The sequence below is a fragment of the Euprymna scolopes genome, chromosome 18, assembly GCF_053919585.1.
Source record: "Euprymna scolopes isolate OS-2025 chromosome 18, ASM5391958v1, whole genome shotgun sequence".
Classification (NCBI taxonomy): domain Eukaryota; kingdom Metazoa; phylum Mollusca; class Cephalopoda; order Sepiida; family Sepiolidae; genus Euprymna; species Euprymna scolopes.
Window position 1 is genome coordinate 43282020 of NC_136499.1, and position 21385 is coordinate 43303404.

Consider the following 21385-nt stretch of genomic DNA (forward strand, 5'->3'; position numbering starts at 1 on the left):
ACAAAAGAATCACAGGGGCTACAGCATGTCTGTCGGACTGCGGTTGGGTGCCTAGAGTGGTAACGCAAACCTCCCAGTGCCCTTCAGCTAGATGGATGAGCCCAGTTCGGATCCTCAGTGTGTGGTTCAGACCGGGTCTCCAGCTTGAAAAGAATTGGTGAAGGCTGTGGTCAACATGTGGCTTCCTAGGAAACTTTCCTTACAGAGTAGAGCCAAGACATGTGCCACATACATCTTCCCTCTCATCTTTTACCGACTTGCCATACTTCCCCTGCTTGCAAAACACATAAAAGCTCTTGTTGAACTCTTGTCGTTATTTCTTTGGGATAAGGAAAAACACTGGGTGTGCAGACAGGTCTGTATTCAACATCCGTGTCAGGGAGGCTTGGGAATGCCGGACTTGAAGTGTCATCGAGACGCCGAGAGGCTGGCTTTCCTGAGCCACTACCTTCAAGAAGATCAACTGTGGCACCCAGCATTTACTGCCGCCTTTCCTTACCTCATTCTCAACCCCTCTGACGAGAGCCGTCGCAAGCCGTGGGGCGAATCAGCCTTCCTAAAAGAGTGCTGAGCCACACTAAAATGACTACCAAGGTCCAGCAACCGTGAGACTGCTACCCATAGAGGACTTCACAAGGATCTAGTGATGGGGGAGGGCACTAGCGTCTCACAATGTGCGCTTTTGGGTTGGTAGCAGAGTGAGATCTGCTCCACGTAGAGTTGGGCGCCAAGTTCGAGTCATTTGAACAATTTGGAGTTCTCTCTGACCTGGTGATTGACCTCAACAACATACTATGCAGTTCCAGTTTTTTTTTAGTCATCTGCTTGTCCCCATTGTGGAACAACGATCGTAGAAATGATTGATCACATCTTCTTTGATTGCTGCAAACTCCGCTGGTACTGGTCATATGTCAGCGAGATGACGACTTGCATCAATCCTGAGCATCCTCACCCGATTACTGCATCCAACATGGTTGACAACATGAGGCTATCATGGGACCGGAAAAGACAAATGGTTTACATTACGATCTTAGCTGTGGTGAGAATGGTGATTTGGGCGTCGCGACTGCAAGGTAGTCGGGGGTGTTTTTTTCTGATCAAGATCAGATGTGATAGAAAAAGGCTGCATCGTGCAGTATTTGACAGAAGCTGGATACATGTAGCAAGTCTGGATACACAAAAAAGAAGCCAAATTTGAATACGTGTTCCCTGCCTAGGTGTGGAACATGCAGTTCCGTCAAGTATGATCTAACTTTTAGCCTCTTAGCTAGCCGAGTGAGTGCCCCGTCCCTCCCTGACTAGGAAGCCTTCAAGATTCTCACCCCCTCCTAATTGCAATTTTTCTCCCCCCCCCCACGACCACCTCTAAATTTCACCCATCTCAGAGAGAAAGAAATCAATCACTAACATCCCCGCCCCCACGACCTGCCAATTTTTCTTTTCTCCTTTCGTCCCATCTAGAGAGCACCCTCACCTAGAGACTGTCTCGCAGGGCCTCAGATTCCTTTACAAACCGAAATGAAACGAGCGGTCTATCCATTAGACGGGGTTGGGAGGGTTTTAATAATCGCTTTTTCTTCTCCTGCCCTCGACACAAATGAATTATTGTATCATTATTGTTATTTCTTTGTTCTTAATAAAAAATGTTTTAAACAATAGGGTTATAAGTAGGACATCCCCCCCCCCAGTACAAAAGGGTGAATGCGGTGTTATGGTGAAAGAGGATACTAGGTAAGAGAACCTTTTGTTTAGTTCTACAGTGACAAGGATGACCAACGATCCCCATTCTTCCCCTTTTTTGAGTTAGCCTTGTTCCTAAATTTTTTGTTCATGTTGAATTTATATTGTATTTTTGACCTAAATAAAAAGATTTGATACCTCAAAGTGTAGTATCTGTTCTGATGCTACACTTAAATTAATTTTTCCTTGGTCAATGGAGAGGAAACCCTCTATACTGAGACAATTATTATCTTTGGTCCCTACCAGAGTGCCCCTTTTGGGGAGCTGGTTTTCCCCTACGTTAAAAACGACCTTGTGTTACATTTTGCTTTCGTGGGGAAGCAAATAAATACTAATATAAAAAGGGGGTTTTAATATCAAATATATATATATATATATATATATATATATTGTTTTTTTTTTCCTTTCATTTCCTCAATGAACTATTCAATTTGAACATTCTTCCTCGAAGCTAATATTCTGTTATATATATAAAGTTTACGCTAAACTTTGACTGTATGTTTTTTTTTTTTGTTTTTATCTACATTGAAATTGACCGATTATGTGTTAATTATTAAATTAAATGGTCCATAAAACATGCCATAGAGTAGGACAAAATAAGGGAGGCGAGGTAAAAAAAAAAAAAAAATTAAGATTAAAAAAAAAATATGGCTCTGCAAGTTTGCGTACTTAAAAACTTTAGAATATATTTATGTTTCCCTGCAACAATCTAACTCATTCATACTTTTGACATAAACAGGTCCGAATTTATTGCAACAACATCGTTAGGTATCGAACTGATTTCCTTCTAATTTCTTGATAAATTTCAGAGGGACATTTTATCGTTATTCGTCTCGACTTATTCCCCTTTGACAGTCACCTAAAATGACAAGTTTTTAAATATGGGGGGTGGGGGGACATCAATTTTTCTCCTGAACCCAGCTAATGGATTCGTACAACAAATATTGTTGTTCCTCTTCTCTTAGTCAAAAAACAAGCCGCTGCTTGTCTGCAGGTTGAACCAACTCGCCTTTTCTTTCTCTCATGCGCGCACAACATAACAAACAACGGTCGCCAGTGGTTACTTATTAAATAAAAATGCAAACTTGTTCGTTGGCAAGTGGTTATTTCTTCGAAACATTTCTTTAAGTAAGTTAATAAAAAAAAATTTTTTTTAAATAAATTAAAAAAAAAAAAGGAGAAATTTTACCTGACCCCGCGAGCATATACGATTTCTTTCCTCTAAATTAAAACACTTTTTTTCTGCCGGCTTTAACGAACAACGTAACAGTAACACCATAAGCCAGGAATCCCTAAATATACTTTTTAATCAAATTGATTTAAACTCAGTGGAACGAATGTACTAAAAAAAAAAAAAAAAAAAAAAAATACTAATAACGATGGCTGAGACAGCCGAAGAAAAAAAAGAACCAGAAACAAAAAGGGCAGCGCACACTTATCCTTTAATACGGGTATGTATTTTATTTGCTTTTATTTATTTTTGCATTTACACCCTCCTAAAAAAAAAAAAGAAAAAATTCTACTTTTTAAGCGATTACGCGTGAACGCACTGAAAAACTTGACAGAAAAACTATTTTAAAATTTAGTGTGGGGGATCAGTTTCCCATATAAATTTAACGTAATATGATCTCCCTATTCCAGGGCCATTCTAGCATTTTAAGACAGTTAACCGATTTTTTCTGCCGTGTAAGATAAATCCTGCATGATTGTGTGTGTGGGGGGGGGGTATAGGCAAGAGTTCACTTTTTTAGGTGATACTTCACGACACGTATGGTTTTACAACCTTTTTCGGGCTTAATGTTGGTGTTAAAAAATTTGGTTAACTGTCCTTAGTACAGTGTCCTAAAAATCTGGAATAGGGTCAGGGATTATTTTAAGTTACATATATATATATATATATATATATATATATATATATATATATACGAAACTAATCTTCACACATACACTAAAGTCTAAAATAATTGTTTGTTTTTTCTCTCGTCCAAGTTTTTCGAGGTGTTCACTGTTCACATGTAATCGCTTAAGAAATTGAATCTAATTTTTTGTAGGAGGGAGGCGGGGAGGAGGTCATCTACAAATTTACCTTTTTAAAGGTCTTAAAACACTTTGGGGTCATTTATTTTTACCCCATCCCCACTCTCAACCACGCGAATCTTTCCATAAAAAAATAATTAGAATTTAGCGTTTAAGGTTTTCATGTTTGTTAAATGTTATTGACGTCTGCGACTTATTTTTATACCCCCCCCCCCAAAAAAAAGCAACCTTAGATAGTTCAGTTTATTGTATTTTGGATGAGTGCGAAATTTGTCGCGATCGGCCCCGACAACATACTTCGATACTAGCGATAAATCAATTCCCCTTTCTAAAGGAGGAGGTAATGCGCGGAAGCAGGATCTCTTGTGACTGAACAAAATTATGCTCAAGTAGCTTGTTGACTACGTTAAATGCTGAATTCAATGTAAAATAATAATCTTTTAAAACGAATTGTATAAATGAATCATCATCACCTACACAACAAGTGAGATGAAAGCTGATTCCTCGGGCTGTTTAGGCTTATATCAGTTTCTGCCTCATGGGGGGGGGGGGTCATCCTCGTAGGCATAACCCCCTCCCTCATTTAAGAGAGAGTGATTAGTTTATTGCTGGCCACCTGAGATGTCATCTACCGAGAAATACCAATGCGACCGATAACGGCAAATAGTACTTATTGATCCGTGCTGAAATAATAACGTTATTTAGAAAGCCATTCTTAACATAGGGAGGGTGGTTTGTACCTATTCAACCTTACAATTTAATAAAAACAGATATCATAAAACTTTAATTAAACTTGAATATATTATTTAAAAAAAAGCGCGGATCAATAAGTGCACTAGCACCCGGCAAACTTTGCATCCATCCAAGAGTACTTCCTCTGGTTAACCCTTCCTCTTAGGGGAGCTGGATCCCTTGCTAGTATCTTGTGTCTAACTTTGCTGTAGTGATGTTCTTTCATTCAGCCGAAACCGCAGGTGCTTGTTTTTGTTTGGTTGGTTGGTTTTTCTTAATTACTGACTTGTGACCAGTGTGTGTTTCTAGAAATTGGTAACCATAAAATTAACCATTTTGTTCAATTTTAATTTTAAATTATCTAATTAAAATATGTGGTTATCTTCAAGCTACGTCCTCCGACGCTTGCTGCGGGCCAGTGAGCTAACAACCGGTGAAGACTTTCTGTCTCACTGTAAGAACTTGAACATCAGGATCGAAAGTGGGATTGAGAAGTCAGCGCCCCCGAAGATGGGCACTCTGGCCTGCAAAAAGTACATGGGCAGCCCCAGCCCTGTCGACATTCCCCGATGAGGGCGCCTCGGGCGATTAGCAATAACTTAACTCTTTGTCAAAGAACCCTGAGAAAGTGGACCTCCTAGAACTGCACAGAACGAAACTCAAACCGCAAAATCAACAGGAACCGTCTAAAGGAATGCTCTGTTGTTTTGGGGGGGGGGGCCGAGGGTATAAATAATCATTTTTGTTTTTCATCACGAAATAAAACACTATTAATAAAATTACAGTTTTTTTTCTTCTTCAAATATCAAGTCGAGAGACATGGCTTTAAAATAACCAAAACATTAAACGGGATATTTCTGTAGTTTGAGGACTGCGTCGAAATAATAACGTTATTTAGAAATCCATTCCTTCCATGGGGGAGGTGGGGTGGGCTTTGTTAACTATTCTATATTTGGCGGAAAAAAAAAAAACAAAAAAAAACGGGTGATTAATTAGCCCTTTCACCGCTTGCAAAAAATCAGTCAAAACTAATTGATAAAATTTAGCAGCAATTTAGAAAGCTAACTGCTTAAATATAATCAATAAAATTGTTTCTATATTTATTAATTTCTGTACTAAGACATTGTACTACTATAATCGTTTGGAATGAAAGAAAATATGACTCATTTTTAATGAATGATTCAAATTGTTTTTATTTTATTATTATTATTATTATTATTATTATTATTCAGAAAGACCTTAATTTAATAAAATTTTCACAAATATTTAAATTTACAAAAGTTAATAACTTCACGTTATTATCAAGAAAGAATAGCCTTAAAATTATCTTCAATTGGAAATAATGTTTTTATTCTCTTTTACCTTATTTATGACTAGTCAGTCTCACTTCCTGGTTTGTTATTCTTTGCACAGTCAGTGCGTATTATTTATTTATTTTTTTATTTGTTTATTTATTTTTAAACTAAAGATTTATTTTTAAAGAATTAAAAATTCATGAGTTTTCAAGTTTATAATTTCTCAATAAATTAAAACAAAGAATTTAAAAAAATAAGTTCTCTTAATTTTGTATCAAAATTATTCGCATGTCACCAACTAAATTAAAAACATCTTAACATCCCACAAAGTCCCATCAACCAGACCCCCTCCCCATCAGTGTTATGTTTGTGTGATTTAATGTTTTGTATTCATTTTAAGTGCTTGTACACAGAAAGGCGGCAGATCAAACAAGGGAGATAAATCGTGATGGAAGATGTTTTTTTTTAGATGTTTGAAAGGTACAGATTAAGCATCCTCCCTCCCCATGTTAAGAATGGCTTTCCTTTAAATAAATTAGTGTATAAGTACCAATTTATTCAAAAAACAAACTGCAAAAAGAGTATTTTAATTAAATTAAAATTTGAATAGTTTCCAGTTATGTTTTCGTAAATTTATATCGAAACGAATAAAATATTGAAAATAATCTAAAATATACTTTCTAAATTAATAAGACTGAGTTATGTCCCCTGCTTCTGCAATCTTATTTTTTTTTAATCGATCTGTCGCCTTTCTTTGTACAAGCACCTTATTTTATTAAGTTTTCAGTATTGAACGTTACTTAAAAATCTAAAATTGTTTAATACAATTGGAAAAAATAAAGTTCATATTTAATAAGTATATTTTTTTGCACTAATGCAGTTTAACACCCACAATCAAATTGTTTTCATTTTAGGAGAATTCCGTCCGTGTAACGTAAGAATTAACAAAACCTCCCCTCCCCATGTTGAGAATGGCTTTCTAAATTTGCTTAGGAATGTTAAACTACAAAAGTGCCCCATCCATCTCAGTTTTTTTTCCACTTGCATAATTATTCCTAGTTTCAAACTGATATTTTTCTCTACTTGTTTTGCTCCAATGGATTGGAGCAATGCTCCATTGAAAATGAATATTCTATTTAAATCCATCGCAGACGTTCACATTTTAAATTACTGCTAAGATTGGAAACGGGAGCGATTCTATAAAGTTATCAGCTTCCGTCTTTTCATACTTGTATGCCTTGTTTGCAAGTGCAGTGTGTGTCACGATGTTCACCGTTTCGGCGTCATCCGTTTGTATTCAAGAATGCCACCGAGGTGACGAATCAAAAATAAACAAACAATCTTTTTTTTTTTTTTTTTTTTTATTACCCCCAAAATATAAATTCTTGGTAAAACCGCAGTTTAGTGATCTAGAGATAATCCGACGAAAAACTACGTACAGGCGATAAATATTGTTTTATTTTGTTATTTTTTGTTAAATGAGGGGATGGAGGGGAGGGGCACGTATGGAAGCGGCGCCCCCCCCCCGCCCCACTGTATTTTTTTTATCTTGTCTTTTTTCAATTTCGTCAGCGAATTATTATTGAATGGATACTAATCGGTACTACTAGTTTATCGCCAAAAATGGAGACGCCATTTTTTTTTCGAGCACCTGTCGTGAGAATCAAAGGGAGAAATCAGTATTTTAAACTATGACCAAAGCATGAAATAAATTACAAAAAAATTAAACTAGATAATGATTACTTCCGGAAAGAAGTAATTACTACGTGTGCCCAATCTCTCATGTTAAGAACGGCTTTCGAGGCTGAGAGGGGAGGGGGTAATACGGAAGCCGTCCTTAACATGAGAGATTGGGCACACGTAGTTATTACTTCTTTCCGGAAGTAATCATTATCTAGTTTAATTTTTTTGTAATTTATTTCATGCTTTGCTTCGGTCATAGTTTAAAATACTGATTTCTCCCTTTGATTCTGATGACAGGTGCCCGAAAAAAAATGGCATCTCCATTTTTGGCGATAAACTATAGCAGTACCCACTAATCTACCAGATGTATAAAAAAAATATGTGAAAAAAGTCGGTATTTAAATATTGATAAGAGTGCTTTTTTTTTCTTTTTTTTTTTTTTAAGCAGTTTAACCTTCAAAAATTCTTTTTGGCCTTTTTTAGAATTTGGCTTCCAGTTTGCCTTACGTGTATGTGGGAAAGATTAGAATTCAAGTTCTTATAATGGCTACTTCTTCAGAAAACCCGAGGTTGGATTTATTCAAACTTTTTTTTAAGGATACAAGTTTACAATATGCTCAATACAAAAGATTAATTGCACAGAACAAGTTGTGTTTATGTGGGTATGCCATGTCTATTCAGAAATATTCAAAAACAAAAATTGATAAACTTTGCTGGAGATGCTGTAAATGTAAAAAAAAAAAAACTTACCTTTAAAAAGTTGACTTTTTTAGGGATATTCAGGTCTATATTCCGTATTGTTTTCACTGGTTGCCATGTTTGCTTTTGCGCAATACAGAATACGGACTCAAATACGCCTAAAAATCAATTTTTTAAAGGTAAGTCTTTAGTTGGTACTCTTGCCCTTAGATTGTAAATGTCGGGTGACGAAACTTGAAAATAATAATGAATACTATATAAATTATTGGAGAAAGCGAAATTTAAAAGGCTGAAATTCTTGGGGGGAAAAAAGTCTAAATTCACGTAATTTGACCTAAAAATGTTGAGTGGTTCTAAAATAGGTGATGGATTTACTAGAACATTGCATTAGAAATTGAACATCCCTACAAATATTTAAATATTGACTTTTTTCTTTTTTTGATAATCTGGTAGACTAGTGTCCATTTGATAATAATTTGCTGAAAAAAAAATTGAAGAAAGACGTAAAAAAAAAAAGAATACAGCTGGGGGCACTGCTTCCATATGCACACCAAAATTTATTTATTTCTGAAAAATACAAAAATAAATTAGGCACTAGACCATTCTAAGATGTTGGGGATTTCGAGACAAAATTTAGTGATGGGTGCCCGGCCTTGCCGGGTCGTAAAATATGTTTAAATATATTTTAATTCATGCAGATTTCATATTTATTATTACAGAGCTAATTCTCTATTGAATATTATATTGTACCTAATATATAGTAGTGATTTCAAAAGTAAAAAAAAAAATGACTTTGGTGCCATCAGCTATATTTGAAACCAAAACGTTTTTAGCGCTCCAACCATGTCTCCTACTGATGTAGCTATTGGCAGATAGGTAAAAACGGTTTAAATGACTTGAATTTGAATATGTGCAGAAATAAGTAAAAATTAAGTAAGAATTTTACTTGTTGTAAACCATCCTTGGTATATGATTACTATTTCCTGTTAATTTCGGTGTTATGTGACCAGTAGTTTGAGTCAAATATTTTCGTACGGACCAGCAGACAGACACACACACATCTGCTATTTTATTTATATAGATCACGCTTTCACTCTTAAGAAAAACTCGCTTTAAATGTGTACATATACTGAAATAATCGCTAACTTCCCTATGTATGAAGACTCCATTGTTTGTTTCCTAGCGATTATTTCAGCATAAGTGCACATTTCAAGCATGTTCTAAAGATGAAAGGCATAATACTAAATAGATTTTAACTCAAAATGATTCCTCTTTTATTGATATTTAACAAAAACAAGATAAATCAATATTTATCGCCTTTACACAATTTTTCATTGTATTATCTTCAGGCCACTAAACTGTGGTTTTACCAAATTACTAGTTTTCTAGATTATACTGTTGAACAATGACAAACAATTATTTTAAAGTTGTGCTATAATTTTCATGAAAAAAAAAAGAAAATGTTCTTATATAGAATGGCCTGTACAGCTGCTCACATTGACAAGGTAGAATCCAGCAACAAGAGTTACAACAGCTGAAATGCAATTGCACAAAACAAAACAAAACCTGGGTTCACGATCGATTTATTTCAACTCACTTCGGATAACATATTGCAACCCACGACTTTATGGCCACCTTATACTTAGGTTTAGTGTTTGGGTTAATAAAGGGTGTTTTTCTGAGGGCGGGGAGAGGGGGGGGTCTAAAACAAATGTGATTTTGGGGTATTTAGCAGAGAAGCAAAAAGGTAAAATATTTAAATATACAAAAATGTTACCAAAGGCAAGATAAATTACTCTTCTACTTACTTGGATAAGTTTTGTGTGTTTTAATGTATTTTAGAGCTTTTATTTGGTTCGAAAAACAAGTAGCAGTAGTGCCGGGTTGATAAGTTAAACTTACAATTAACATGGCCGACAAGAACGTGCCATTTTCGGAGTGTCAGTAATGGCTGAAAAGTCTAAAACTAGACAATATTAATAGAAATCCATCAATAAGTATCACAAAGTATCACAGTGACACTTATTGGGCAGATTTTTATCAGTATTTGAGGCACACTGACAATGATACTATTTACTTCAGATTTCTTCCCATCAGCAGCTACTTTTACCGCTCTATACTGACGGCACTCACCCTAGATAGGTTGAACTGGCTTCCTCCAAAGGAGGAAGTTTCACGGGAGTATGAAATTCACAAGCCATTTCCAATCACATGTATATCGCTGTCAGTGGAGATCACAATGTTAGGTTTTTGCCGCTCTTGCAAGGTGTCAATACCCTCCTACATGCAGCCCCTAGTATTCCCAAATAGCCACCCATCTGGTACTGACCAGATACAACATTGCTTAACTTGTGTGTCAACAGGATTATACTGTATATATATTTTGTTAATATATATTAAATTTGTGTTAATAGATTTATAAGAAAGAAAGAATTGTCAAGATATTGCCAGATATTCCATAGCATTTCAGTTTGAAGAAACCTTTTGTGCCAGACCCTATCAAAGGTCTTTGATGTTGAAATCTCTTGCTTTAAAAACGAAGCCTTTGTAAAGAGATTCATTGGTCCTATGCAGTTAGTACAGTAGCAGTTAACTTTGCAGAATGAAATCCATATTGCTGGTCAATAAGTAGATTATTTTTGCTTAGGTGTTTGGCAATTTCTTGATTTATTACAGTCAAGCAATCTTATGATGCATAAAGCTGATAGGTCTTTACTGAAATACCAAGCACTAATAAACAGTATTTTTAAATATTGAGCAAACCAACAAGGTTTTCCAAAGAAATGGAAGGCATTTTTCTTGTAAGCAACTATTATAAAATTTTTAACAAAAAGTGAAGCAGAGGGAATATGGTGAAGAAAAAGGTGATTTCACGTGAAAGGATAGTCAGGTGAAAGGTAAGGTATCCAATGATGGTAAACTCCAAAAATGTAAGTCCAAGAAAATTAATTTAATTTTCCATTCGCACAAGTAAAATTCAAGGAAATCGTGTAATTGGAAGATGGTTCAAAATAATCCGAAAGGCTGAAATCCGTGGAATAATTCACAAATATATACAAGGAAAAGGGGGGAAAAATTCCAATAATAATAAAAGAAAAATAAGATATGCTTTTAACACGGCTGCCGGGAACAGTGTAATTAAAAAAATCAGTAAAGAAGAAGAAGGAGAGAGAGAGAGAGAGAGAGAGAGAGAGAGAGAAATTAAATGGTGATAGAATTAAATATAAATTAGAAAAGCAAATGTCAAAATGACCCAGACAGGATAATGTTAAAAGGTACGAATAATATAGGGCAAAAAAGGAGGTCAACTGAAATGTACAGGTTATTACTTAAGAAAATGTCAGCAAAAGTTCTTAAAAGACACTAAATGGAAAAAATAAATAAATAAATAAATAGAAAATAAGAAAATAAATTAAAAAAATATAAAAAATAAATATTAAACATAAAATAAAAAATAAAAATTTTTAAGAGGAGAGGATGGCCGGTATCTGCAAATTCCGGATAAAGCAAGTAAGTATGTAAGTAGATGCATATAGTAAAATATAAGTAAATATACATACAGGATATGAATGTGTAAGTAGATTGATATATTAGATAGATAGGAATATTTAAAGACTAAAACGGAAATTGCAGATTTAAAACTGGCCAAGCAAAGAAGAAATAAAGAATTAAAATAAAGGATTATTAAGTTATAAAGTATTAAGAAAGTTTGTAGAAAAAACTATAATGTTAAAGAAAAAATTATATATATCTGAAAGGTTAAAGTAATAGTTATGTAATTTCAAAATTACCATAATTAAATTTGGACTTATGTTTACAGAAAGACATCAGTTCGTTTTTAGAATTTATTATATTGTTACTTTGAGGAGAAGTAATTATAGTTATAGCTTCGGTTGTGCAGAGGCGACATGACTTAGAGCCTGGAGTATAAGACTTAACTTTTTTTATGATAATCCATTTGATTGAAAAGGGGATATTATTAAAGTTAAGTTTTTTAATTAAAGTGGTTAGAGAAGTACCTTGGTTATTATTAGAATTATGGTTGTTAAAAGAAGAAATGTGGTTTGATATTCTTTTCTTAATTAATGTTGAAGTAGCGCCATACTCTATTAAAAGCTCGAGGTCTGATATTAATATTAATTTGCTGATTTGTATTAGTTAAATAGTTTGAATTTTGTTCATTATGTTCAAAGGGTGGGACAATAAAAAAACAATAAAATACAACGATTGTTTTGGAGGGGATAATGAGTGTTTTTAGTGTTAGGATGGCTGTTAGGAGCAATATTATTATTCTCATTAATATTATTATTATTATTTATTATCATTATTATTACTGCTATTATTATTATTATTATTATTATTATTATTATTGCTATTATTATTATTATTGCTATTGCTAGTATTTCTTCGAAACTCTGCGGATTAAGGACTATCCACTTGTTAAGTGTTTCCTTTTCAGATTAAATATGTTTTTAACTCTTTTTCCAAGTGTTATTTAACATGTTTTATTAACTATTTGCTCTTATATATATATATATATATATATATATATATATATATATATATTAGTTTATTTATCATACAAATATTATTTGTTACATAGGTGCATGCATATTTCAGTGAAATCCCAATTCAAGGGTAACACTTCATCAGACTAAAAAAGAATCAATATTGAAACAGGAGTCAAAATTACATTAGTTTTTATAAGATATTAGTGTGTGCTTTACGTTCTGGAAGAAAGTTGGGTGTATACTTTGTGAATGTGAGCAGTAGGGGTTTTAGAGAAAGGTGTGGTGAGGGAAGGAAGGAGGGGGTACAATTTTGCGTGGTTAAGCTATCACAGTGGGGAGGTGGTTGTTTTATTGGTTTTAGACCCCTCTGTTAATTGATCATTGTCAACATCTGATCGCTGACCACTATGTTTATTATCTTCAAGACTCTTGTCGCCGCCACAAAATTTCTTAAACCACCATTGTGCTCTGTGTTCACTAGTGGTTCCTGAACCAAACACTTTGTTGATATCACAAGCTGTTTCAGTAGCTTTTTGACCTAGCTTGAATTGAAATAAGAAAACTGTGCGAATTTGCTTTTTTTTTCTTTTTTTACCATCTTGTATGCAATGTTCTGAAAAGAGGACATAATTATTTTAAAACGATTGTAATTTAAACGATTAAATAGAGCAAAAAACGCTCTTTAAAATTATATATAAAGTAAACGTATTAAAGCGAAAAATTATTTGGAAATACATCATTTGAAATCAAAATTAAAAATTCTGTAAAGACTTTCTTGTCAACCTAATATATATAGGGTGTCGCAAAAAATGTTCTCTCGCTTCAAATGATAATAAAACCATCACAAATACAGAATAGAAATGTAATTTAAGAATTATGTTTGCAAATGTCCAAATTGCTGACCATTATTGTCCAGACAATATTGATAAGAGTGTGAGTACATTTTTTTAAACACTCAGAATGTGTGTTTATGTGTATGCGTGTGCGTGTATATATATATATATATATATATATATATATATATATATATGTTTGGAGGTACAGAATTTATAAATACATTTGAAAATAAGCGGAAATCTCTCAAGTGCTCTTTTGGCTATCATCTCATGATTAAAATTGATAGCATTGAAATATTATTACTTACGAAAAAAAGAGCAATGTGTGATCTTTTATAAATTAAAGGTGCTTAAAAAGGCGATTAAAACCAATAATTTAATTTTAAAAAGTGCATAAAAAGCGATTTAAAAAATTTTTTTTAGAATCTGTCACTATCGCAATTCATAAACCTTCATTGTGCCGCCAGAAGGAATAGTTAAAAGCGTTAAATCTCTTCGGGGTAAGTTTGACCACCTACCCTTTTTTTTTTTTTTCCGTTTTGCAGTGCTATTTTAATCGCTTTTTATATGCTTTATTAAATTATTGGTTTTAATCATCCTTGTTGGCACCTTTAATTTATAAAAGATCCTCCATTGCTCTTTTTTTCGTCAGTAATATTATTTCAATGTTAGCGATTTTCTCCTGATGAGATGATAGCCGAAAGAGCTCTTGAAAGACTGACGCTTATTTTCAAATGTGTGTGTGTGTGTGTGTGTGATATATATATATATATATATATATATATATATATATATATATATATATATATATATATATATATATAACTGAGTGTATATTCAATGATACGGAGAAATTCTGGAAGTTATTCGTCTTGATCATAGAGAGTAGAATTTGTGGCAAAATGTTTTGCAATAAGGTTGGCTTTTGATTGCTGGAATAGAAGTCATAAAGGCAGCTGTGGTTTTGTGGCATCTATTCTGTTGATAAAGATTAAAAATTAATTTCTTTGAGCAATGGCAGCAACACACTCAAGTAAAGCATGGCTATACTTCAAAAATATACATTTTTTTTATATAAATTCAAGAAATATATATACTAGGCTGTTTAAAGTTATAACCCATGAGTGGTTTATGTCAAATTGATGGTCGAATATGGTTAACTTTGTGCTCATTTTTGCATTAAATACTAATCCTAGGTATGTTTTACTGTAAAAGTCGCCATGTTTGGCAAAGACTTATGTCTAGAATTCTTATTCCCATTTTGATCAAAACCATTACACTATTCTAGAAAATGTCTAAAATATAAGGTTTAAGTTTAAAGAATAGATTGAAATTCAGGGAATTTTGCTTTATTGAAGTCTAATCGCGATGAAAGTTAATACAAATCTAATACATTTAACTTTTCAATTAGGAGATTGTGTCCCCTAAAAACTCTTTAAAATACAAAAACTCAGGTTTTGGAAATATTTATAAATTGATGTCTAAGATCTATTGTTAAAAATTTCATAAAAATCTGAGGTACCTAAATTTTCACAAATGGCTTCTAACCCCTTTTCTCCCCATTTTCATATAATTAAATTAAACTAAATATCATTGTCTTCGTCCAAATTTGGGACTTGATTTCAACATAACCATTTTTTTTTTTTTAGTCATATTCACCCCAAATAAGGCATATCGCCACTTGGACATAAGGGACCACTATTTGGGATCATGTTTAGGGAGAGAGATGTAGGGGAAGCAGATAACAGGAAGGGAATTCCAAAGTATAGCAGTCGGAGAGAAAAAACAATTAGAGTAGATAGCTTTTCGGTATTTAGGGACCTCAACAATGAAAGGGTGTGATTTTGTTGCTAATCAGATTTGTCGGAGGTATGTATGTTGAGGGGACACAGGTGGAATGAGTTCATCAGAATACATTCCATTCAAATACTTGTAAAACAGACACAGGGATGCAACATTATGGCTATAGGACAAGAGTTGTAGCTTAGTTGACAGTGTGAAACCTATTAGATTAGAAACTCTTTTTTGGATCCTGTCTAAGAGGGAGAAGCTAGTGGGAGATGCACCAGCCCAGATGTGGCAACAGTACTCCATGTATGGGTGAATGGTGGCTTTGTAAAGGTACAGGATATTCTCAGGTGTGAGTAATTTTCTAGCGTGATAGAGGGAACCCACCTTCTTTGCAGTAGCCTTCACAATGTCCTAAATGTATTTGTTCCAATTCATATTGCCTGTGAATGCTAAGTCGAGGAGTTTGAAGGAAGAATTCTCAGGTCGCATATTTTTACTCATGGTTATCGGTTGTTGGAAAGACCTTTTGTAATTATTAAAGGAAAGCAGCTTAGTCTTAGTAGCATTAAATGTTACCATCCATTTACAGCTCCATTCCACTAGTGTTAATTATGTGGTTTTGGTTACTGTTGTAACAAAAGGATTTTCTTTCTATACAAAATCACAACTCTTGTTTTAAGCAAATAACGATTTTCTATTTTCAATGATACTTGGTTTCTCTACAAGACGAACGACTTGCAATCGAGTCAGACATCTCTTCCAATAGCCCCCCCCCCGTCCCTCGTTTAAAAAAACAGTCTATCTCAAAAACCAACAGAGATCAAACTATAACTGCATTCCTTCTGCTCATTTTACGGGAATATATATATATAGATGATCTGCCATTTGAGCATAGGCCAAACAGCATAAGTACTTGAGAACTATGGGCTGTTTAATCTGTGGATATAAAAACCCACTGTGTCTGTTATTTGGAGTGGATATTAATTCTGTGTGATTTAAAGTGGCTCACAATCACAGCATGGAACCTCCACTTAAAAAAGGCAATCACTTTTCCAAGCGGTGAAATCAAATTTTTGGATGTTCAAACCCCTGAGTCAAATATTTTTCTTCATCACAATCCCATCATTTGCATCCATTACAATTCCACATGCATTGCAATTTCATCAAACATTCATCATTGCACATGTTCACATCTCTTCAAAAGTTCATAATGATTGGTTAATTAGCTAACGAGTGAATCGTGCACATACTGATGAGACGACCACCAAAATGTCCCCCACACATCATTGAACAGCAATCAAACAAAAACCTTTTAGATATTCATGACTTAAAATTGGTAGTCAATTGAAGTTGAAGTTCGTTTGTACCAAATATGATTGAATTTTATTAACGATTCCATGGGTGGGTGACATTCTTTTGGGGGTCACCTCGTAGATGCCAAATCTATTAGACCAGTTGTATTTCATGTCTTTTTTCTTTCTTTTCACCAGCATTCGGACATGATGGATGAAATGAAGACAGAAACTATGGAATTGTGTGTAACTGCATGTGAAAAGTTTTCAAATAATAATGAAGTAAGTATATTGTGTTGTATATATCTCTGAATTGAAGAGGATGCACCGTTCCTTGCATAAGCCACTGTGGGTTAACCATACCTATGTTGATTAGTTGGTTGGTTGTTTTTGTTTTACGGCATATCAACACTTTTCAGGTTATTTAATGCCAAATCCAGTGATTTTGAAGAAAAATGTTTTAATAGAATATATTTGTTTTTTCTAAGTCGGTTTCTATTTAACCCATAGTTGGGACCCTAACAGGTACTACCACTCCGGGTCAGAGTGGACCTGGGAGCAATGGCAATTAAAGGGTGACTCCACACTCCGCAAAGCCTACAAGCTGGGGCCTCACCATCGGCTATAGTTTAATGTCATATCCAGGACCACTCATACCTAGGAGATCTTATTTGGGCTTTGAATACTGTCATTTTGAATATTTAGTCAAGGTTTACTTGGAGGGAAAATTATCCTTATGCCAGGTTGTCCTGACAAACCCTTGTACAGAAAGACCTTGGACACGTGGATAAAACTTGAATGTTTACTAGATACTAACCTTGGACACTCGAGGACAGTGTCTAGTAGGCATTCAAGTTCCCTTTACATAGGCATTCAAGTTCCCTCCATTTATGTAAGGGAACATAAATGTGTTGCTAAACTGTTCTCTTCAGAAAATAAGTTTGACCCATACTGGGACGGGTGCTCTTCAAGTGTAAATTTTGAAACTTTGGAATGAAGTTCTTTAGCCAGCATTGAATCTTAAATCTGTCTATAAATATAAAAGCGAAAATGTATGTATGTATGTATGTATGTATGTATGTATGTATGTATGTATGTATGTTCGCTTTTTGTGTATGTCTGTAAAAGGCTTTTTTCTGAGAAGCGATCGGTCGGCTCACAACTTCTTAAAACTTTTTATATCACATATAAATCATAATATCTTATGAGTTAACAACGGAGGTCGCCTGTCTATTTGATTTGCTTGACTTTGAAAAGATAAATATTCAACATTTTTCGCTTGCCGCATGTGGATTAGGCTTTTTCGTATAATAAAAGCGACACTAATTCTGGCTGTATTTTTCCAGTCGCGATCGCTGGAAATGTCCGAAAGCAATCAGATTTTATCAATGTTGAGTTTTTCCTTATATCAGACAATTGCTATTCAATTTGGACAATCCCCTTTTTATTGGGAGCTGCTTTCCCCCCAGCATCTTTGGGAAACAAAAAAAAAATTAAAAAAGCGTTCCCGCAGTAAATAAAATACTACCCCGCAGTCAAAGTTGACCTCATTACGTAATTAAAAACGGGCACCTGCTAATTCTAAATATAGTTAAATAAATTCAAACGTGTTTCCGTTAGTGTTTTGTGGTGGCCCAGTGGTTAATGTGGCACGTTTATTTTCACACTTTAATTACCCACTTTGCCTCAAGGGTTCGAGTTCGATCCTTCATACTTACCTACCAAATTTTTATTTTTTATTTTACCCCCCCCCCCCCGACACAAACACCCGGGTGTTTTGATTTACCCAAAACCACACATACCTCCAAACACCCGGGCAACGCCGGGTACCCCCCCCCCCGCTAGTCTATAAATATAAAAGCAAAAATGCATGCATGTATGTTCGCTTTTTGTGTATGTCTGTAAAAGGCTTTTTTCCGAGAAGCGGTCGGTCGGCTCACAACTTCTTAAAACTTTTTATATCACCTATAAATCATTATATCTATGAGTTAACAACGAAGGTCGCCTATCTATTTAAAAATGACCTTGTGTCTAATTTGCTTTCGTGGTTGGTTTAAAAGCAATGCCATTTCTGCAAGTCATCTTTTGTTTTGATTGACTATGTTAAATTTGAACACTTTAGACTTCCAGTTGCGTCATGGAGTAGCGGTAAGATGTCAAATTTTCTTTCACTTTTTTTCCGCCTTCACATCATGAGTTCGAGTCTGCCTCTTTCTTTTTTTTTTTTTTATGCAGGAATCGCCACTTATCAAGGCCCAGAGACCACTCGAGGATAATGGTTAATACATTAGTGATTATAACGTAGTAAACATAAGTTGTGGGAATTTTGTAAATTAGATTACTTAGGAGGACAGTTCATCAAGAACTTGTTTACGTTGGACTTGAAGAAAGACTGGAAAGCAGGCAATTGTGAGAGAGTTCCACAGGCGTGCAGTTCTAAAGAAGAAGCTTTGTTCGTGGAATGTACATTTAGGTTTAGGCACAGATAAAGAGTGTGGGAAATTATTGATAGTGGTTTTGGCCAGACGAGTGTTTTTTGTGAAAGTTTAGTGAGGTGGGGACCGTAGATTGAAGCTCAGATGAGCACTTGCCATGAAAATAACAATAAAGCAGAGACCAGCTTGCAACATCTCTTCTGTGGGAAAGAGGTTGCAGAGAAGAGAAAGGGGTATCCCCCACTAAGCTACGAAGTCTATTTTGAACTCTGTCAAGGCAGGATAAGCTGCTTCTAGCAGCTCCTGCCCAGATGTGGCAACAGTACTCCATCGTTGGCCGTACCTGGCTTTTATATAGGTAGAGAATTGCATCAGGAGTGAGATATCTACTGAAGCGGTAGAAGAATCTCACCATTTTTCCAACGACTTTGGCAATGGATTTGATATACGTGTTCCATTTCAGGTCGAAAGTAAAGGTCAAGCCCAGAAGCTTGTCAAAATATGAAGCCTCCTACAGACGAGAGTCGTTCATTTCAATTGATGCCAGATTGGCATCAGAGTGTTGATGATGTAGAGATAGAAGCTTGGTTTTAGATGCATTAAAAGAAACCAGCCACCTCTTTCCCCATTGTACCACATGCTCAAGATCAGAGGAGAGCGAATCAGAGAGAATTTGGTCGTTTACGGTCTTTGATGTGCTACCATAGATTGTAGTTGCTCAACACAAACCTCCAAACACCCGGGCAACACCGGGCACCCAAGCTAGTTCCTCATAAAAGCCACTGTGGGTTATCCATACCAAGTAGATCTTATTTGGGCAGCAAATACTATTTGAATTTGAGTATTTATTCAGGGTTTACTGGTAGGGAAAAGTATCCTCATGCCACGTTATCAGGGAGTTTTGCTTTCATTCTTATAATTTTTAAAAATTATTCTTGAGGACATGTGTTGCATGGAGAGAAATAGCATGAAAATAATACAATGGATGTGTAATACGAACCTTAAAGACAGGCTCAGTTTTAATGACCTCTAAGGAAGATTAAATCTGGGCAGTATAGACAGATGTGCACAGAATTGGAGACTTCAATATTATGACTACATTGAAAGAATGGATGAGAGTTCTTCGGTTAGAAGATGTAGGACAGTTGAGTTAGCAGGTCCAGTTCACAGGGTGAAGGGCAATAAAACCTGAGAGGAAGCACTAAAAATGAATGAGAAAGAAAGATAAGTAAAGACCTAGTTAGAGGTAGATTACTTTGTAAGACAGTTTCTTAAAGCCGTCCAACTTATGCCAGCGTGTAAAACAGGTATTAAACTGGATATGATGATGATGATTAGGGTTTAAAAATTTAATTGAACCAGATTATTATAAATCTATATTGTTTGTTACTAGCTTTACTTTATATATTAAGTGTGTAATATTGACGCAGTGTCTAGTTAGACCAACACAAGGTCTGTCACACATTTTGAGCCTCTTCCAAAAGGTAATTTTAAGTGTTAATAGCATGAAAAATAAATTTTAAAAACTAACAAATTTATTCAAATATATTCATCTTTACATATATTCATCTTTAAGCAACATAAGAAATTGCATTTATATAATGCAAACATTTTGAGGATCTTGTATCTTTGTTTGATGGGTGTATGGAAAGATTAGTTGTTCAAGAGTTACCTCCCTTGATAAAAAACCATTTAAACTGGTAGTATAAATAGCTTATTATTTGAATTTAAATGTTATTTTGATATAAAAATGTTGCCTATTTTTTCTATGCCTGATTGATAGTTTCAAAAAATTTTAAATCTCTCTCTGTCACTTTTGACAGAATGAGTATTCTATTGTATTCTAGTTTGAAAGTTTATAAAATACATATCAACAAAGATGGACTTTAACAAATCAATAAAAAGGTATTAGCTTATTTTGATAATCCTTGAGTTTGCATGCCTTTTAAACAGTTAATAAGTTCAAAATGTCTAGATGAAGATAGTGTTTTGTCTCCGTGTGAGGACTTGTAAGTTAGTAGTCCATGGCTGCCTCATGTTGCTTGCTGAGATGCCTGCATGGTTAAATATTCAATTGTTAACTATTCTATACTTTCAAAACTAGATTGTTAACTATTCCATACGTTCAACTAACAATTTTCATGTTAGATTTGTCATGCTGCTGTCCAAACTCACGACACCAAGTTCGTGCCTCTCTGAAAAATAAGCTTTTTATTCAACCCAGTAGCATCTCATTTGCATATAACAAAAAATCTTGTCACTTTGACACTTTCCAGCATATAATTAGATACAGCAGCCATTGTTTTTAGTATTATTATCATTATTATTATTATT

The 21385-nt window shown here is 34.5% G+C and overlaps 1 protein-coding gene across 1 annotated transcript in view; it reads left to right on the forward strand.

Annotated features, from left to right (window-relative positions):
• Window positions 1-21385, forward strand: part of LOC145297591 (uncharacterized) — a 50990-nt gene that overhangs the window by 23725 nt on the left and 5880 nt on the right. The window contains exon 2 of the mRNA XM_080143641.1: window positions 16815-16898. The gene's annotated coding sequence lies outside the window, so the exon portion shown is untranslated. The remainder of the gene's footprint in view (window positions 1-16814; window positions 16899-21385) is intronic.